This window comes from Anser cygnoides, chromosome 2 (genome assembly GCF_040182565.1).
Source record: "Anser cygnoides isolate HZ-2024a breed goose chromosome 2, Taihu_goose_T2T_genome, whole genome shotgun sequence".
Lineage (NCBI taxonomy): Eukaryota > Metazoa > Chordata > Aves > Anseriformes > Anatidae > Anser > Anser cygnoides.
In genome coordinates this window covers 60,518,533-60,537,204 of record NC_089874.1, presented here as the reverse complement: position 1 = coordinate 60,537,204, position 18,672 = coordinate 60,518,533, and positions in this window count along the sequence as shown.

The window sequence follows — 18,672 nt, the reverse complement described above, 5'->3', positions numbered from 1 at the left end:
TCTTGAACTGAGAAGTCACAACTCAGGACAGCCTCTTTCAGAAGCCATGGCAGCTAGATTTTGTTTTAGCTTCTTTAACTTTTCTTTCTTTGTCCTAAAAAAAGAAAGCAAAGATTCACATGTAGTAGACCAGCTGCAGCAGTGACGGTCTTGATAAGGAAACACCAACTATCAATATGGGTGCAACAAAAAACAAGGGGCTTGAAAACCTTGATGTTTGCCAGCCATTCTCCCAGCTCAGCTGAGGGAAAAACATTCCTTCCGAGCTGCTCAGTGAGGAAGGTGGAGTGTCTGCCTCAGTGTCCTGCAAGGCGACCAAGACTTGGAGGTCTGAAAGGGGCATGGGTACTTCCGTTCTCCTCCTTGTGCAGCCTACATCACCGTTACCATTTTTCCTACAGAAGCAGTGGAGTAGGAGCGAACAGAAAAAGGAGAGTTATGAGTTTTCCAACCTTCTCCAACTTCTTTTTTCAAAGCCTGGGATTTTATAAAACTCTAACTCCAAAACATATTAAAAGCCTGAGCTGCTTACAAAACCTCCAGCTCCACAGGGTTTGCTTATCCCTAGTAATTATCACTTAATATTTGGCCCAGCACAGCTATCTTTCAGTCTTACAGGGATAAATGTATTTGTTTCACTGCTATCTGAGCTCTTTTTCATCATCAGACAGAAACCTATAGTTTATTATTCCTGGACAGAGGCCTACACACACTGTGTGTTACTTCTGTAGTTCCTTCAGTCAGTGGGAAATGTTTTAGTATTATTATCATTAAATATTTTGCCAGACGCTGTGGTCTTCCAGCTTTCACAAAGATAGGGAGGGAAGGGAAGTGTGGCTAAAGTGCAGGCTTAAGAGATGCGAGATGAGTTGTGTTTTTTCCTTATCTGTGCCAAACTGCTTAAGGATAAAATTCCTCTGGTAACAAGAAAGACTATAAGGCCCTTAATGAGCTACTATCTCCTCATACTCAGATTTCTCATCCCATCAAATTAAATGAAGCATTTCATGACCACAGGTGCATTTAGCAGTAGCACTCAGGCCTAAATAACTTGTGCAATACTTCTACTTTTTGAGCTCTGCGTTGTTGTTTCTTGGTGTGCTTAGAGCAATACAGGCTTAGGTCATATTTTTACAGGAGAAATTAAAGTTTCCTCAGTTCTAAGTCCATGATTTCTATGCATTTAGTATCTTCTCAGTCATGGTATATTATTTTTCTTGTTTACATGTATTTAGTCTATAGAGTTAATCTGGAACTATATATAATGGTGTTCACATGCAAAAGAGGCCAATATCAATTTACTCAGTAGTGCTGCAAAAACACAAACTAACAGATAAATTTTAAGCTTACATCTTCCAAAGTTTTTAAGGCTCTTGTTTACAGTAGAAATTATAAGCACTAGATGCTTTAACACCTACCAAATTTATGCAACATTGACAATTTTAATTATATTATGTATTACAGTGTGTTTGTCTAAGAGTGGTATCAGAGCTTGGTGAGGCATAACATCAGGACAAAGTATATTTGCAACAGGAAATAAGCTAATCTCAGACTTGTGAATCCCCTAGTGCCATCACACTGCTCTGCTAATTTGTCATTCCTACATGAAAGTCCTGAAGCTTGTAATACAGTTTCTGAGACTTGCCTTAACAACTGCCTGAAAATAACATGTGCCAGTCATATCATATGGGCTTACGTGTCAGTAGCAAGCAGTAGGAAGCAGTAGCAAAAAGTCAGGGGTCCCTAACTCCCACAGCGGTGGTCTTACCGCAGAAAGAGGAGGGTTGACCCTGCACACCACACTCAGGTAGCTATTGTTCATATCTCAAACCTTCTGTTAGACTGGCCTTCTGTCCTCTGACCTCAGCAGGAGCTACTCAACTTCAAAACTCAAGCCTCTTTAGGTACAATTGCAGCATACTGATTTTAGAGCTGAACTTGAGGGAATTGCAATCTACTATATTACCCATCAACCTGCCCTCTGGGAGATGTAACTGGGCCAGGAAAAGACTGGGGCTCGTAGTTTGGCAGAAAGAGGGGATGCAGGTGGATGTGGAGGAGCCGCACTGCCAGGAGCAATAGGATGCCGATCCCTTCCACCCACCCCACCAGCCCCCTGCTTCTCCCCCGGCAGCAGGGGCCGTAAGGACCGGTAACACAGGCAGTGGTGAGCGAGTTAATAGTTCTCCTAATGGCCTACATGCTCTGCGTGCATCAAATGAAATGAGTATGAAAATGGTTCATTACCTGCCTGAGATCCAGGGTCAGGTTTTTCAAAGGATTTTAGGTACATAAAGTTGCAGGTGGACAGCTAGTAATGTTTACAAAAGCTCTTGTGTGCCAGATTCCCATGGATTTCAGTATGGGTTAGGCACATGGAGATAGAGTGTCTTTAGGCATCCAAGTCCTTTGAGAGGTGAAGTATTTTGCATTTACTGCAGTGTCCTGCAGGGTGCATAAGGATTATTACTATAGAGCAGCTTGTGTGCTGTAAATCCAACATACTGGCTTACCCTGTGGTGACTTGTTCGTCTTCCCATACCCAGTGGAACAAAATCTGTTGTGTACATCCCACGTATCTACCATCCAGGGAACAATGCCTATTTGTTTTCTGGAAGCCTTCTCTTGAGTTTACTCTTCTTATTAAGAAGGGAAAAAGATGGAGAGAGAGAGAGGGGGAGAGAGTGAGGCATCGGTGTCCAGCACACAGCACATTACCAGCTACACTGCCAATTAACGTGCCAGGATTCCCTTGCTCGCACATGTTATGTTGTTTTGATGTAACTAAACGACAGTTGCATTCAGCTGCTTCTTTCTATGGAAAAAACATCTTCAAAAGAGCAGATGAGCGTGACCCCATTTCTCGTTTTGTTTCCCATTACTTTAATTGTATATATATTGAACATATCATCTATCGTGGAAAATTGCTTTCGTCTCTCTAACATCTGCAGGACACTACTATGGCAAAGACTAGTGCATCTGCTGACACAGCTTTTGCACTCCCCATTTGTTATTCCGTTTCATACTCACAAATTTCAAACCTGTGTTCCTAAAGCTAGCCTGCAAAACCCACTGATCTCACTGGGAAGTGCAGGTGCTCAGCAACACAGCAGATCAGGCCATTTTTGTTTAGGTGTCTAAATGTGCCTTTACTGGCTTAGACATTTGAACTCAACATTTTTGCTCTGGGAGCATTAATCTTGCATCTCAAGTGTACACTAAATTCCAGTTTGCTTCCTCCGTCTCAGTTTGTTAAAAATGTGGTTCCATGGTTTTATTAATACCATTCAACAGAGTTTTTTTCCTTGATTCTTCAACCATACCACTTGCTCATTGGTGAGCCCTAAATGATCTACATGTAGCGTCCTGTGTATGCATAGAGCATTCATTGTCAGAAGATGAATTCATCCAAGATGCTGAGGTTGATGTTTGTTGTAATTTCTTTGCATAACATCTTCTACTCGTAATTCTTGTAAATCTGAAGAGATTCTGGTGTGACAGAAGGGCTGGAAGGTTTGCAATTAAAACTGGGGCTAATGTATTCTGCGAGTGGCTCTGTTTAATCCCGTGACTGTCTGTGTGCAACGCATGCATATCATCCCCAAATGCCTTGGTACACATGTTAACAATGGGAAAAGTGGCTTGGTGGAAGAATGTAACTTTCTAACTCAGCTGCTGCAGTTGGCAGAGGCTGCTCCTCCCTTGGTCCACAATTTGTCTTACCGGATCTTGTGACCGCCTGTGAAAAATGCCCCAAATTGTTTTTCTTACATTTTCACCTGCAAGACTTTAAATTAGAGACAGGAAAAGCATTTCAGCAGTATTGAAATAAATGTTTTTCTAATTGCACAATTTTTTATTTTTTTTAAAGTGCATTTTTCAAAGCATTTGTTTAAAGATGAAAATACACTATATGGGGGAAAAAAAAAAAGAGGTAGGAAACTGCAGAGTTCCACGTGTTGAGTTCTTTTTAATCCTATTTTTAGGGGACTGAAAACAGTTTGCCTCCCTTCAAATGAGCTGTCTGTTTAGTCTCTATAGGAAGTGGAAGTCTTTCTGAGATCCATAGATATCCTGGGATATCTACAAGGGACAAAGTCATTCATGACAAGGTTCAGCACCTGGTCTTTGCTTCTTGCCTTATCTTCTACATGGTAGCATCACCAGACGCCAAGGGGTGTGTGTCCTTGGTGAGAGCCAAGATCAGTATTTGAGACTGGGCAAAACAAGACCAGGTTAGAGAGAGAGAGAACATTTCCAGAAGCATTGAGCCCTGTCTTGCAGCTGCCATCTGAAAGATGCACTGGTATCCATCTTCTGAGGCACCACCTATACAGTGCCTGTCTCTCAACCCTTCCAGTGTTTTGAACCTTTCCTATTGTGCCATTGATCACATTAGCTGAGTTCCTGGAAAACTAAAGAGCTTTAATTATATGATACTTACCTAGGAAAGGAATAATTATCAGAGAATATATCAAGGAATAAATCAGGTTTTGAGAAGGAGTGAGTCTGGGACAGGATCATGAGTAAAGCTCATAACTGATATATTTTTAAAACCGAATAGGTAATTTAGTTCAAATGGCTAAACATCTAAAAGCTCACATGTAGTATATTCAGAGGAATCTGAGTCCCTTTCCCAGAGGCATGCAAGTTCCCAAGTTCCCGGGACTTTCCATGGGAATTAGGCTTGCTAGGTACTTTAAAAACAAAGAGTAACAAAAATGTCGATGCTTCTAAATCACTTTTGGTGGTTTGCAAATACTATGATCCAGTCAGCTCAGTCCTTATTTTAAGCAGAGAAGCCTATATTTTCACCTGAAAACCCATGTTCTGATTCTTTGTTTGTTTGTTTAATAGATTTTCTGTTTTCTTCCTCGGTTGGTAAAATGACTTCTTTTGAATCACAAGCAGAATATCCCTACAGCAATGAGTAACTCAGCTTCTTGGTAAAACCAACTTCTTGGTAAATTCGTCACAAGCCATAGATATGAGGGCAGAATCTTATGTTAGTGCAAATGTAAACATGGATTTAGTGTTTGTATGTATTTAAGCCATTTACACATTTACGCCTCATTCCTGTGTGCAAACTAGGAGGATGATAAAATGTGCCGAAAGCTATGGATATTGAATTGGAAGAGTCCTTGCAGATTTTTTTTTTTTAAATAACACCTCTCTAAGTTTTTCCATCCTTGATTTTAATGTGCCTGTCAGGTCAATCCTCTGTCATCTGTAGATGTCAACGGGAGTTTGCCACTGGTTTCAATGGAAATGTGTTTTGGTCCTTCTGCTGTAACTCCCTTGTTAAGAGAATCCTACTGATCAGAAATGACTCATTCAGAAACAGAACTTTTGATCTGTTTGAAAAACTCCTTTTACATATTTAGCACTGCTCAAAGTGTATTATTTAAAGAATCGTATAACAAATTAGGTCATAAAATTCAACTGAAAAGTTCCTTTTTTTGTTCCTCAAACCCAGCGTCTTCCTCTCTCTGCCCAGATCCTCCCCCCCAAAAAAGTGAAGGATACAATAATGCCAGTAATTATGTGTTATGTGATTTTTATTGCCTTGCAATTTATTACAAATGTTTTTGTGGGTGGTACAAAGTATTTGAACAGGTTTTCAAACTAGTCAGAAATTTATTAAATATTGGTGATTGTTATTACAGGTTGTGTTTTATGATCTATGGTTGATTTATATGTGCAAAAACCAAAAGGCAATGCAGCATAGCTCTCACAGCATTTTTCTTGTGGTAACACTCCACGATGTAGAGTGAGCTGAAGGAACTCTACGCAAACTGAAGAACAAAAAGTGACCACTACAGAAACAGAAACAAAAGCAAAAATATTATGCATGCCCTGCTGCTTCCATTACCTCAGGTACGGTTTGTAGATAGTATTTCCGCAGAGTTGTTTGCAAACTGTTCATAAATCTAAATATGATAGGAAATCTGAACCTGATTTTGGATTCAGAATGTTTTGCTCAACTAGATGTTGAGGATCTTGTAGTCCCAAAGCACGAACCTACAGACAAAAATCTCTTGAAATGCAGATGTAGAAATATCTTCCAAAAGAGGAGTCAGGTAATTGCTGTTTTGATGTATGTCTGATCAAAAATCTGAATGATAGATTCAAGGAAAGGCACAAGACACACCATGTATAACAGCTAGAACATAAGGTTACCCGGATTATTTCATGACGCATACTTTTTAAACTGCGCAGTAATGACTAATAGTCAAAAAAGGACACATGGATGTATTTGCCCTGCAGATGTCCTGCAGATCCCAGGCTAGCTAGCTGATTTTCTCAGAAGTCCTGGTAGTCCTTCCATATGCTATCCCATTTCAAACTCAGATTGTAACATCAACCACACCATGCCCAGGACCCCCCATACATCTTCTCTCCTCCTTTTTTTTTTTTTCACTATTGGTCACCCATCAGAAATTATTCCCATCCTGACTGGTTTGAGAACAGATAAAAATGAACAGCAACTAACCACAGAAAATCTTAAATTTGAACAGGATGTTTTCAGATAAATAAGAAACATGCTTCTGCCTGAAAAAAAAAAAAGACAATTCAAATTCAATAGCTGTTTATATACATAAAGGCTTTCCTGACCCTTCTTTCCCTGCAGCTGGTAGAAAACTATACACTGCTGATAAATGTAGAATTGGGAACTTGCTCCACCTTACTTTATGATGGAAAATTTTGAAGGAAAAGCTGTGGCTGTTGCACGCACACAGGTGGCATCACCTTTACTGCACAGACCTGGTGTGGCTGAGCTTACAGACATCTAACTTGCTGGCCCAGAGACTGGGCACTAATTTGTCTTGAGCTGCCAGAGGTAGTGGTGGTTGGGAAATGAGTCACATCTACCTCTGCTTCTGTTGTTGAAGCAAAGGGATTACCAAACTAATGAGATGCAAGGCTGTCTAGGTTTCCCAAATTGTAAGGTCCCAAATCAAAAAAAAAAAAAAAAAAAAAAATAATGGCTTGGGCTGCAGGCCATCTCTATGTACTTGCATTGCAGCCAGCAGCAAAAGGTTTCTGCTTCATTTCAGCCTTCAAAACCCATAGGATTATTTTTTTCTCACATCCTCAAAACCAATGAAAAAGATTGGTATTCCTAAACTTAGAATAAAGGGGTACAAGTGACCCTCTGGACTGACAGGAGAGGGGAAAAATCCCAAGTAGAAATATATTCAGATCCATGGTGGGCTGATGAAGGATAGCCTCATTTCTGATCTGAGTTTTATTCTGGCCCTGAAAGCAAATCCTGTCTAGACCGAGAAAGGATCCACATGGACTTTTACTGCTCAGCCCCTTCCTTCCACCATGCTGTGCCTGTCAGCATAATCCCAAGCCTTGCCTCAATTAAAACATGACGCTGTGCACACGACTCTCCCCCAGGTAGCAGATGAGAGAAACGTCCTATAGCTTAAGTTCTACCTTTGGAAAGTGTAAAAACATTATACTGCTGAAAAAAAAGAAGTATCATGCTGAATGACAATAGAGGCTTTTATTTATTCATCAGTTGTTGGAGATTTGGGGCGAAAAATGCTGTTAGCTGTAAATCTTTGGCGCAAGTTTGAAGTCTCTGCAGAATCCATTAAATATAAGGCTGTAGCAAAGAGGCAGATCATTCCTTCTTTAGGCATTTAACTCCCATTTACATCAATGGAAATTAGATAATTCACACATCTGTTTCTTCATCTAACATTTCCAACTGTGTGCTTTAGGTGCTTAACTTCAAACCAGACCCTATAAGGACCTATTTGTGCGGCTCAACAACTTAGCTACAGAAGTCTAGGTGCTGTTACAGTGAATAAAATTTGGCAAAGTGGAGGCACCTAAAGTTCCTAATTATTTTTAATTTATTTTGTAATTTCATTTGCTCTTCAGTAGGTGTGGGCAAAAATATATGCTGCTTCTCTAGGTAAGTTTGTATCTTCCATCTTTATACCATCAGATTTAGGGTACACTGATAAAAACTCATTTTCTTAACTTTAAGGAGAGTTTGAGTCCCTCCACTATTCCTTGATCCCTCCTAAATGTTCCTTTTCATAGATGCTATTTGCACTTTTCAAATTTATTACTAAAAATACATGTGCCCGTACACATACACATACACATGCACCTCTAATAATTGTTTAGGTGATTACACTTATGGGCTATGCGTTTTTAGGTGACCTGGTAAAAAAACGCACTTTAAAATACAGTTTTCTTATGTAACATTGATAACATATCCATTTCAACACCATTTTCAAATACATACTACAGAAGTATGTTTAAATTCTACACAATTTAAAAGGCAGATGACTGCTTTCCTCTAAAGAACGTATTGTTCTGTGGGTAGGTGAGCCACTTGCTGTTAATTTCTTACCACAAATCATTCTTTCATGTCTCTTGATAGATACATTTTTTTTTTGTCTAGAACAATTCCATCCAGTTAACTGCAATGAGGTTTCAGAAATACAGTAATTCAGGAGATGTCAAAAGCCACATGAGCATCTGCATCCTGATCTTACAAGGCACTAAGTGCCCTGAGGGCAATCCAGAAAACACATTTATCTGTACACACAGCCCTGTATCATCTGCAGCCCATGACTGAAGCTCTGACTCCAGTGAAATCAAAGTAAGATCTTCCTTTGAGCTCCGTAATGCTGGGGCTTCACTCCGCCAACCTTTAATCAATGCTTTGCGGCTGGGAAGAGGGATCCTTATCTACAGTGGCTTGGTGACATTACACCACAGGGTGGTGCCCCAGTGGTGAACCTTCTCAAGCACCCAGCACACATTTGGGGCCAAGAGCATGGCTCTATCTTGTATCTTCCCAGACACATATGTAGACAACATCAAGGCAGCTTGCTGGGTTGGCTCTGCCTCAGAAATGTTCTCAGCGACCTTTCCAGGCACTAGCTATAAGAAGCCATCAAGATGCTAATTTAGGACTCAGTACACTAAGTACTGGTAGGTACCTAGTATCCTCTAGGTACTGGCCTTTCCCATGGGATGTTTTTTTACAAAGAAAAGCATGGAGAAAACAGCCAGGGGTTCCTGGTGGGGATGCTGCAAAGGAGAGCAGCTGAGTATGCCTGAGTCCTGCCTGAGTGTGTGTAAACAAGGATGGGCTCACCCCAGCCCTTACATTCACAGAAGGGGTGACTAAGCAAGGACTCCACCCTATTTCAGAAGGGCTGTGATTTTCAATTCCTTTCAAGAGTACCCGTGTCTGTGGTTCAGACATTCTTCTGCTGAAACACCTCTCCTTGTTCCATCACATTGTCCTGGTGGGGGAGTTAAGCTGGAAGTGTGGAAATGCTCCCCTGAAACCCCAGCTGAGGTTCCCAGGAGCATGCGTGAGCCCCACGCAGCGTGGCAGGGCTGGATGCCCTGCAGGGTTTCACCTCTCCAGAGAGGGGTCAGAGGTGCCCCAGGGCCATGAGAAGCACAAGGAGAGGCAGTTTGCCTCAGAAATGGCTGGGTTGGAAGCAGGTGGGACACCATGGGTGGAGCCCACTCACAGCAGACTGGTGACCTTACACGATGGGACTGAGCCAGGTTGTGACAGATGGTATCCCTGGATCTGAGACTGGATCCTGGCTCTTACTGTTTAGTTAATTAATTGGGAGGAACATACAAATTAACTTGGTAAATTTTGAATACAGTTTAAACGCCTCTGGTTTTGCAGATAGCTTGAATCTGATGATTCAATTTAAGTTGCTAATGTAAGTTGCTGGTCAATTTTAGTGTTTTTCCCCTGGCCCTTGTCAGTTGATTTGCAGAAATAATTCTGGAAGGACACAACTAAAAACCCTATAATAAAGCTGGTGAGGTTTATTAAATAGTCAGTACTAATGGGATAGAGATATTGCTGGCACTGATGTATACCTCAGTAGGGTTCACCTCTAGCAAGTCCCTGGCATAAAACTGTCTTGGTGGAGTGCATTTTTTCGAAGCAAACATAATCTCTAAAGTGCCTTATCTTATATCAGGTAGGCTGGAAGTCTGGTTTCTGAAGCTGCCACCTGAAATATTTTACACTGTTAAGACAGAAAGAAAAAGAGACAGAAATACACCTATACCCACCCTGCTGATGGACTTCCCTGTGACAATGGGAGAGATGGCAATGTGGGTTTATTGCTGTGCAGTGGGTGCAGGCTGCCTCTCGGGAAGGGCTGTGCCTGTCAGATGTGAAGTGGCGTTTTGTGGAGCTGTAGCCACACAGGGAAACAGGGATGGCAGGGCAAGGATGAGCTTTAGCCATGAAGCCTCTTCTTGCAGGCGCAAGCTTGCAGGCAGTCAATTGTCCCAGACAAACCTCCAGAGGAGTTGCCTCCCCTTTGGTGAGCTTCCAGAGTGAGCGCTACTCACACTCTAAAGTATTTCTTTTTTATCTCAGCAGTGCAACAAAAGGAGCTGCCACAGCCCACTCTCGGGGCAAAAGCCCCATCCTCTTCTGTCACTTCTTTTAAGATGTGGGTGATGCTTCTGCTCCAAGATAGTCCATTTACCTCCACAGTGTTTTTTTCTCGCAGGTTTCCAGGAATGAGAACAGCTGGAGAAACTGAATGTTATGCTTCATTGATGGGGGAAATTCTCTGTACTGCAATATTAGTACTCACTGCCTGTTGTGGTCACCAAGCACTGTCATCAACAAGGTTTCAAGGGGATGGTAAGGAAGTGGGATGTACTGAAGCTCTCATGCTTGAGCAATACAAGTCCAGAAGGGTAATGCGGGGAGTAAGTTTATCATGTAAACAGTGAACTGTCTGTAAAAGGGGAAGTTTTATGCAGTGATGGGGATGTGGGAAATGAGAAACCACGAATTAATGAGAAACCCTACCGAGGTTAAAGTAATTTACTGATTAATCTTGATTCCACTTCTTTTGGTCAGAGTGGAAGGAGAGACTCTTAGGCAAATAAAAAAGACATAGCATTGCGTGATAAATCTTTTATTGACAGGGATCTGAGATTAATTGTAAGTGACTAAACCTTATCAGTACAAATAGCTTATGCCATACCAAGGCACCAGGTATTTTGAATGTCCCACCTGGACAGCTGTTTCATACACATTTTTTGAAACATTACTGGAAATCCTCTCTTCTATGTTTACCTGTAAGGCTTCAGTAGGGTATTTATTCTTCAGGGGGATTTTGGGGAATAAAAAAAAAGTCACTAAAAATACCAGTGCAGTAGTGGTGTGATTAGACGCAACCCAAATTTCCAGTCTGATTTCTTGGGACCTTCCAAATGTAGTTACAAGGCTGTGTAGAAAGCTAGGAATCTCCCCTTCTATTCTGCCCACATCCAGCCTTCAAGGTCATGCATAAAATTACTTCCCTCTGATATCAGGATTTAATGTGACTGTTTCTTTTTGCCAAGGCAAGATTTCTGGGGATGATTTCTCCAATTTGAGGAAATGCTGAGAATAGCAGTGTGGTAGAAGATAGCATCATTTTTAGGAATGGATATGAGACACAATTCCTCAAGTGTTTTTTAGTGAACCTTCTGGAAATGGACAGTTGATACAATTTATGATAAAATGCCCATCACTGGGAATAGACATTGGGGTGAAAACTGTAGTCCAGAACTGTGCCATTTGAGGAGGAGAAGAAGAAGAAGAAGGAAGGAAGGAAGGAAGGAAGGAAGGAAGGAAGGAAGGAAGGAAGGAAGGAAGGAAGGAAGGAATGGAGGGAGGGAGGGACAGAGGGAGGGACAGAGGGACGGAGGAGGGAAGAAGGAGGGAGGGAGGGAGGGAGGAGAAAGAGCTTGCCACATAAATTATTTTCTTTTTATTTCCCAAAGTAAAATTCTCAAATTGGAGTGGCATATGCTGCCACAAAGCCTATGTTAAATGATGGATTAGTTACAGGATGAACATCCATTATCTTATGAATCATCTAGAAAGAAATGGGTGCTTTATAGGGAAGAGTTTATAGGGAAGAGAAACTAGGAACTTCCCATTATGGTTTCCAATCGGAAGCAGCCTTGTGCTCTAATCCTGGCACATTGTGAGATGCCAGACTGTTACCATATCAATGCTATTTTGATGCTTTGAGCAAACTAGCCTTCTAATCTGAAAGACTGTCCTTCATTCAGTATATTTTATTATGAACTGGTTTAGAAAATGTCAAACTTAATATGCCAAGAGCAATCAGCATTTTTCTAGATATACCAAGATATTGGTATGTACAATTTCAAATAGCAGGAGCTGGATTCTTATAAACAACTATAAGCTGCATTTGCATTCCATACAAAATTTCATATAAACTAACTTCCATCTGCTTTACCTGCCATGTTTTTCATGTTTCTTTCTCATTCTAGTCCATTTTTTTGCTCACTGTAAGGACAGGATACCTAAATAAAAGCTTTCATTTATATATCTAAGTATATAATATATTTAATTAAATAAGCATACAATTTGGGGCCCTATGGTTCTGAAGCATGACTTACATTGCCATGGTTATGGCAGACCTCTGGAAAGATGAGTTAGAAGAATTACCTGACAGTTTGATCCACTAACACAAATCAAAGGAGGAAAAAAACTTGTGCCAGTAAGGGGTCCTGATGAGCTCCAGGATAAAGAAGAAGTGGGAAAGAAATTTCCCCAGAAACTTTCACCCAATCCTACGAGGGTAAGAAGTAAGAATGCTTTCACAGAGAGAACAGGAAAAAGGAAAAGTGCAAAAAACAACAAGTCTCAACTCTTCCAGCCTTCTGTAGATGAAGAAAACAACCACCATATTATTGTATAAGGTGTGTATCAGAGAACAGTTTGACACCGGATTTGGCATCCCACAGGCCATCTTAGGGCCCTTCTGACTGCCCTGTGTTTTAGCCAGCACTATTATGATGCTGGAGCGTCTATGCTAGAATGAAAGTTAATCTGGCTATTCCATCTCCCAAAGGCAAATTCTCAATTTAAATGTTTGGCCTTCAAGATGAGAGCGAGGCAAAATCCCCATGTGTGAGTAGATTTATTTATTCTGAAGCTATCTGCTCATGGAGAAATCAGGGCATATTTAGCTCACACATAATTGCCATGCATACATTGTTTCTAGTGTACAGCTGGCTTGCATTTGACCAGCTCAACACAAGGGAAAAAAGAAAAATTGTTTGTTGCATCTGTCCCTTTGGACTTGGCTCAGTTGCTTTTACTTGTTGCAATGTAAGGTAATTTTTGCAGTATTATTGTGTAAATGAGGTTGAAGGAAATAAGAAAACTTGGGATTATATCATGAATGTTGTTCCTGTTGTGTGGTCATGGTACACTTGTATTTTATGACCAAATTGTAAATTCCTTGAAATTACAATGTCACTATAATCTGAATGCACAAAGTAATGCATTAACAATATAGAAGCATGTGAGAAAGAGACAATATTCCACTCCAATTGCATCATAGGAGAAAAAATAAGCATTTGGGAAATAAATTTTCTTCTACACAAAAGAAGTAACAGAGGGGAATTTTAAAAATGAAGTGTCTGCACAGATTAAAAGCAAAACTTTTAAAACTGTTCAGAACTCTAACAGATGAGACAAGCCCACAATGTTGACAACTCCTATCAAATTCTACGTCCAAATATTTTTAACTTTCCAGGTGATACAGATGCATGGATCTACTTCAGAGCATCAGAGTTCACAGTGTTTCATGTCTAGCAGTGCAGTTCTGACTTCATATGTATAAGCCAAGAGAGTAATTTCTGGATGTAAATCCTGCTTAGGTCAAGGTCAGGTCTGAGTTCAAAGAAGACTTAAGTTTCAGTTCAGATTTGTTTACTGTGAAACCTTGCCAGACCTCTATTGTCCATTAGGTCCTCTATGTCTTTTAATGCAACAGTTCAGTGATTGTGATTAATTCACAGGAGCCCACAAGGAGCCTCTTGATCATGTTTTACCTCGTAATTGAAAATAAAATTGAGAGACTCGTTGTCTTCAAATGATGTTGATGGAGAAGTAGTATCCCTGGGACTCATAAAAATGTTCCTATCTGTATCACATTTTGTAACAATAAAAATTCTGATGGAGAAAACCCATTTCCACGTTCCAGCTCCTCCCTGCTAATGTCTCCTATTATGCAATGCTGTCATTATAGTTACTGGGTCATATTAACCTAAAATCTCTGATAATCCCTCTACCTAGGATGAGAGAGAGCTAATTACTTCTCAAGACTTCTGAGGAGAAGTTCAGAAGACTTAAGTAGAACATTTAGATCTGTGAAAATATATAAACATTTTTCATATGGCAGGTCTTTTGTAGACCCCTTGATAAATAGTCAGCAGTGTGATGGCTACAATATTAAAGCCTCATTTCTAGTGATATTTCTACCATCAGATCAAAGCATCACAATATTTCACCTGGTATCAAACTGAAAGCAGATTCTGTTTTCATTAAGGGCTGAAACGAAAATGCACGGCACCTGAACTTAACAGGCTCACTCACCTTCAGCATTTTGCATGTGATCCCCTCACTGCAGAGTGCTCATGGGTTTGCCTCCCCCCCTGAGACCCGCTGTGCAGAGGTACATCCAGCAGAGCTGTATGTGTGGATGTGTCTTCAATATTACCATTCATATGGTAGTTCTCCACGTAAGTCATCTGTCAGGGTGAGGGCCTTTTGCTCTACTTCAAACGTTCCTGAAATCCAGAGGGGGTCTGATTTCATGGGTCCAGAAGAGGTTTCTCACAAAAACAGAGACATTTTCAAGATATTCAGAACCACAAATCCAGCCCCCATTGAATTTCAGTTTCCCTTACAGGTCGTTATTGTTTTCACCACTTTATGGCAGTACTGGCCAAAATCAATCTTTTACAGCTCCACTTCCTACTCATACTAAAAGAAAAAGGTTGGGGCACTTAATTAGAGCTATTTATATTTTCAAAATGAGGAAGACATTCTGAAAAAGAAATTGTTTTTGCAGCCAATTCAGGGACCTTCTGTCTACAAAATCTGCTCTAGACACTTTCCCACCACAACTTTCTTTCCATTATTAGGAACTTACACCATGTTGTATTTAGCTTGGTATTTTGCCAAAAAATGTTCTTTAGGTCTCTATAGTACAAAATCTGACAGAAAGCATAACAGAGGGAAAAAAAAAAAAAAAAAAAAAGGTATTTTTAAGTCCCTACTTTTTTCCATTTTCCCATCAGAAAATTTTTAAAAAAATATTATTAATATAAATCCATCTCTGTTCCAGTTTTTGCTCTGGTTATTTATACCCTTTAAATATAATCCATGTAGAGAAGTCCAAAGTTATTAAATCTGTTCAGATAGTCCTTCAATCTATTCAGGAGCTGAGTGTACCTGGCACAAGTACCGAGTATTTCCTTTTGGTTTCTGAGCTAGAAGCAAGACTTGAAGTAAATGATTTTCTGCTATGATAATGATGATACTAACAGACGTCCTGAGTGGAAAAGGCCAGGAAGGTTCGGAATCTGACTCACGTTCTGATATTGTCTCTTTCTTTTTTAACCTAGGAAAACTCAGCTCAGATTCCGTCTGTGGTTTTCAGCAAGAATACTGCTTTTCCCTTCTTCCCGCACTATTTTCCAGCCAGATTGACTGAACTACAGAAAGGTCAAATGACTTGCTTGGAGGGTAAGCTATGAGTCAGGAGCACAGCTAGTATTGAATCAAACCTTTTCCTGTCTTCCAGTCCAACCACTAGACAACACACAATTGCTTTCATTGACCAGAGAGTTCTAATGAAGTCAGCGTTAGCTGTGGCATACACTAGCATGACTCTCTGAACAGTGTTAGTACGCATTAGGAGGAGTCTCCAAAAATCAGTCACCTTCTACCAACAATTCAGTTGGTATGTGGCAGACAGCAGACCTTGAGTCCCTTTCTTTACATGCTTTGTGTCCTGCCTGTGCATATTGCCATTTGCACACTTCAGTCATGCAGCTGTGCGCCCATCTGCACTGGGAGCTGGTGTACACAGCTCTACTCGGGGGCTGACCTACAGCCTTCGTTCTCAATCTTCTGGTCTTGGGACGTCCAACGGGATTTCAGCTGCTCCTCCTTTACAGGCAAGAAGATGGAAAGGGGCCTATTATTCTGTTCTGCTGTAATATGAGATCACGGTTGGGAAAATGTTCAGAAACACTGGACGAGATAAGCTCAACAATCTGTTTTGACCTTAGGCTCTACTGATGTTTGGATTTAGCTGACCTACATGCATCTGCACAAATGTTAGCAGATAGATGTCTGGAAAACTTGCAGATAGACTGATGGAAGATACTGTTAAAAGAAAATATATATATATATATGACTGGAAAGGAGCTTGAGCAAGCATCTATTCTACCCTCACCTAAAGCAGGATGGGCTTTATCTACACCATTCCTAGCAGGCAACTCAGCTTCAGTGACCTCCCCAGGCTATCTGTGCTATCACTCGGGTTATTAGGTTAGACATTAAGGGGAACCTTTATTGCTCCCTCTTTCTGAAATGGGAGTGTGCCACTTTCATGTACAGGATGTAAACCAATCAAAAAACAGAGTCCATGCTATTTGGAAGAGCATGTATTACAAAGTCAATGGTAGAGGAGTAAATGTGTCTTCAGCAAAAATTCCCTTTTTCTTGTGGTGATTTTTTCCAGTACAGAGAAATTGTTTTTTTCTCTTTGTACTGAATAATGCCTGGCTCTGCCTTTCTCCTACTAAGGCTCTATTTTCAAAGATTTTCTAAGTGTTATTCTATTAAACTGCCTTTGTATGTGAAGAAAAGGTAATAGGAAAAAGAAATAGTTTTCAAATGAGACTGAAGATTTGACTTTTCAAAGCCAGGAAATTTGTATTGAATCATCTGACTGAATTTGCTGTGCTGCGCTGTGCTGCGATGTTTTAGCTCATACGGCACACAAGATAACCACTGTTCAGAGACCCTGCAGTAACTCAGCAAAATAGGATGAATGGAGGATGACGTTTCTGCTATAAATCATCGGGTCTATTGTGTATATGTGTAATAGACAGGACTTGGGAAGCAGGGAAATATAGGACTGTTATGGAATACCAGAAGGAATCTTTTACTGATGACTGGATGTCCGCTCAAAAAAAAAAAAAAAAAAAAAGGGAAAAAAAAAAAGACCCTCTCTAATATAAAGTCACCATATAAATTAGAAATGGAAACAGCTACTATTAGAGCATCTTTTCCATCCTCCTGTCACTGTGGAATTGTTCCCTACCGTGTGTTCCTGAGTGTTTTGTCCAGTCTTCTCTGAAACAGTTTAAGCAACAAGGTTTCCATTGCTTCTCCTTGGAATCCTACCCCACACTGTAGTAGATCTCGTTAATAGGAGATGTTGCTGTAAAGCATAAATTTTCCTGCTCTCAGTTTCATCTCATTAATTCCACTTATACCCCCTTCTCCGGTCCTAATCAATTCCTTTGCCTTTTAAGTGTTTATATCCTCCTAAGACTTATGGGGAATTACCATACCCCAATTAGATATCATCCAGCCAAGATATTTGCAAAGCCCATTCCCTTCATTTTCCTTCAGCCCACATCTAAGCCTTGGATCATTTTTTCCCCTCTCTGAAGTCCCTTCAGTTTGTCATCGAGTCGCCCTCAATTTAAGTTGAAGAGAGGTCTGGTCCCTACACTGCAGCCAGAGATGCGGCGATCGGGTTTCCAGAACACTAGCAATCCCCCGCTCACCACAAAGTCAGATGGAGGCGAGTGGCTGTGGAGACCACTCAGGAAGAAAAAGGAAATAAAGGAGAGTGGCAGTTTGCAGGGGAAAAGCCGCGGAAACTATCAGCTAAACAGCATCGGTGGTGGCACAGGGGTAGGAGCCCCAGCGGAGCTGTGGCCGTGGGGTAGGGCAGCGATGCCTCGCACCACGGGCCGGCAGCCTGAGCAGTGCTGGTGGGGCAGAAGTACCCCCACATCGCCCCACGCCACTGTCCCTCAGCATGACCTCATGAGCGGCGGCAACCTGGGTGATCGTGTTTTTTACAGATGGACAAAGCCCACTCTGTGTACAGGTTTTTTCCTCTTGGCTGTAAAATGAGGGGGTCGGAGAGAAACGTGGGCTGTATCATAGACTCCTGGTGGTCCACCCCCTCCGCCCAGCCCTGCAGACTGTCCAAAACCTTGTCATTTTACCCCAGAAGGCAAGCAGGCCTGGGGTAGATCCAGAACGGATTACAACATAATCCAATTCACAGGGAGGGGTATTTTTGAAAGAGGATTTTTTTTTCTTTCTTCTGGCTGCCTGCCAAAAAATAAATAAATGCTGTAAGTCTCATGTAATGTTTTTAGAGGGCACAGTGGTGGAAAGAGAAGGCTCATTTCCATATCCCTGTTAGAGAACAGGAGGGGAATTTTTTCATTTTTGCAGAGGTATGCAAAGTGGTCTGAGGGTACACAAGGTATAAATGCTGGCATTTCACACTGGGCTCTCAGGCCAGTATGTGTCTGAAGAAAGCAGAGTTTCGTTTCTAATCAGATCGATGTACTATGGGTGTTTGGTCTGTGTTTCAGCATCAAAAAGCCTCCTCCTGAACCTTTTGTGACCTTCAGAGAGTTTTGCATAATTAGCTTGATTAAAGACACAGCACAATTTTAGCACCAGGGACCAAAACCCACAAATTACTGAGGCTCGCATGTTTTGCAAAATAATACCATTCATGTGATTATTTGTTTTGTTCTAATCATTTTTGAAATATTACT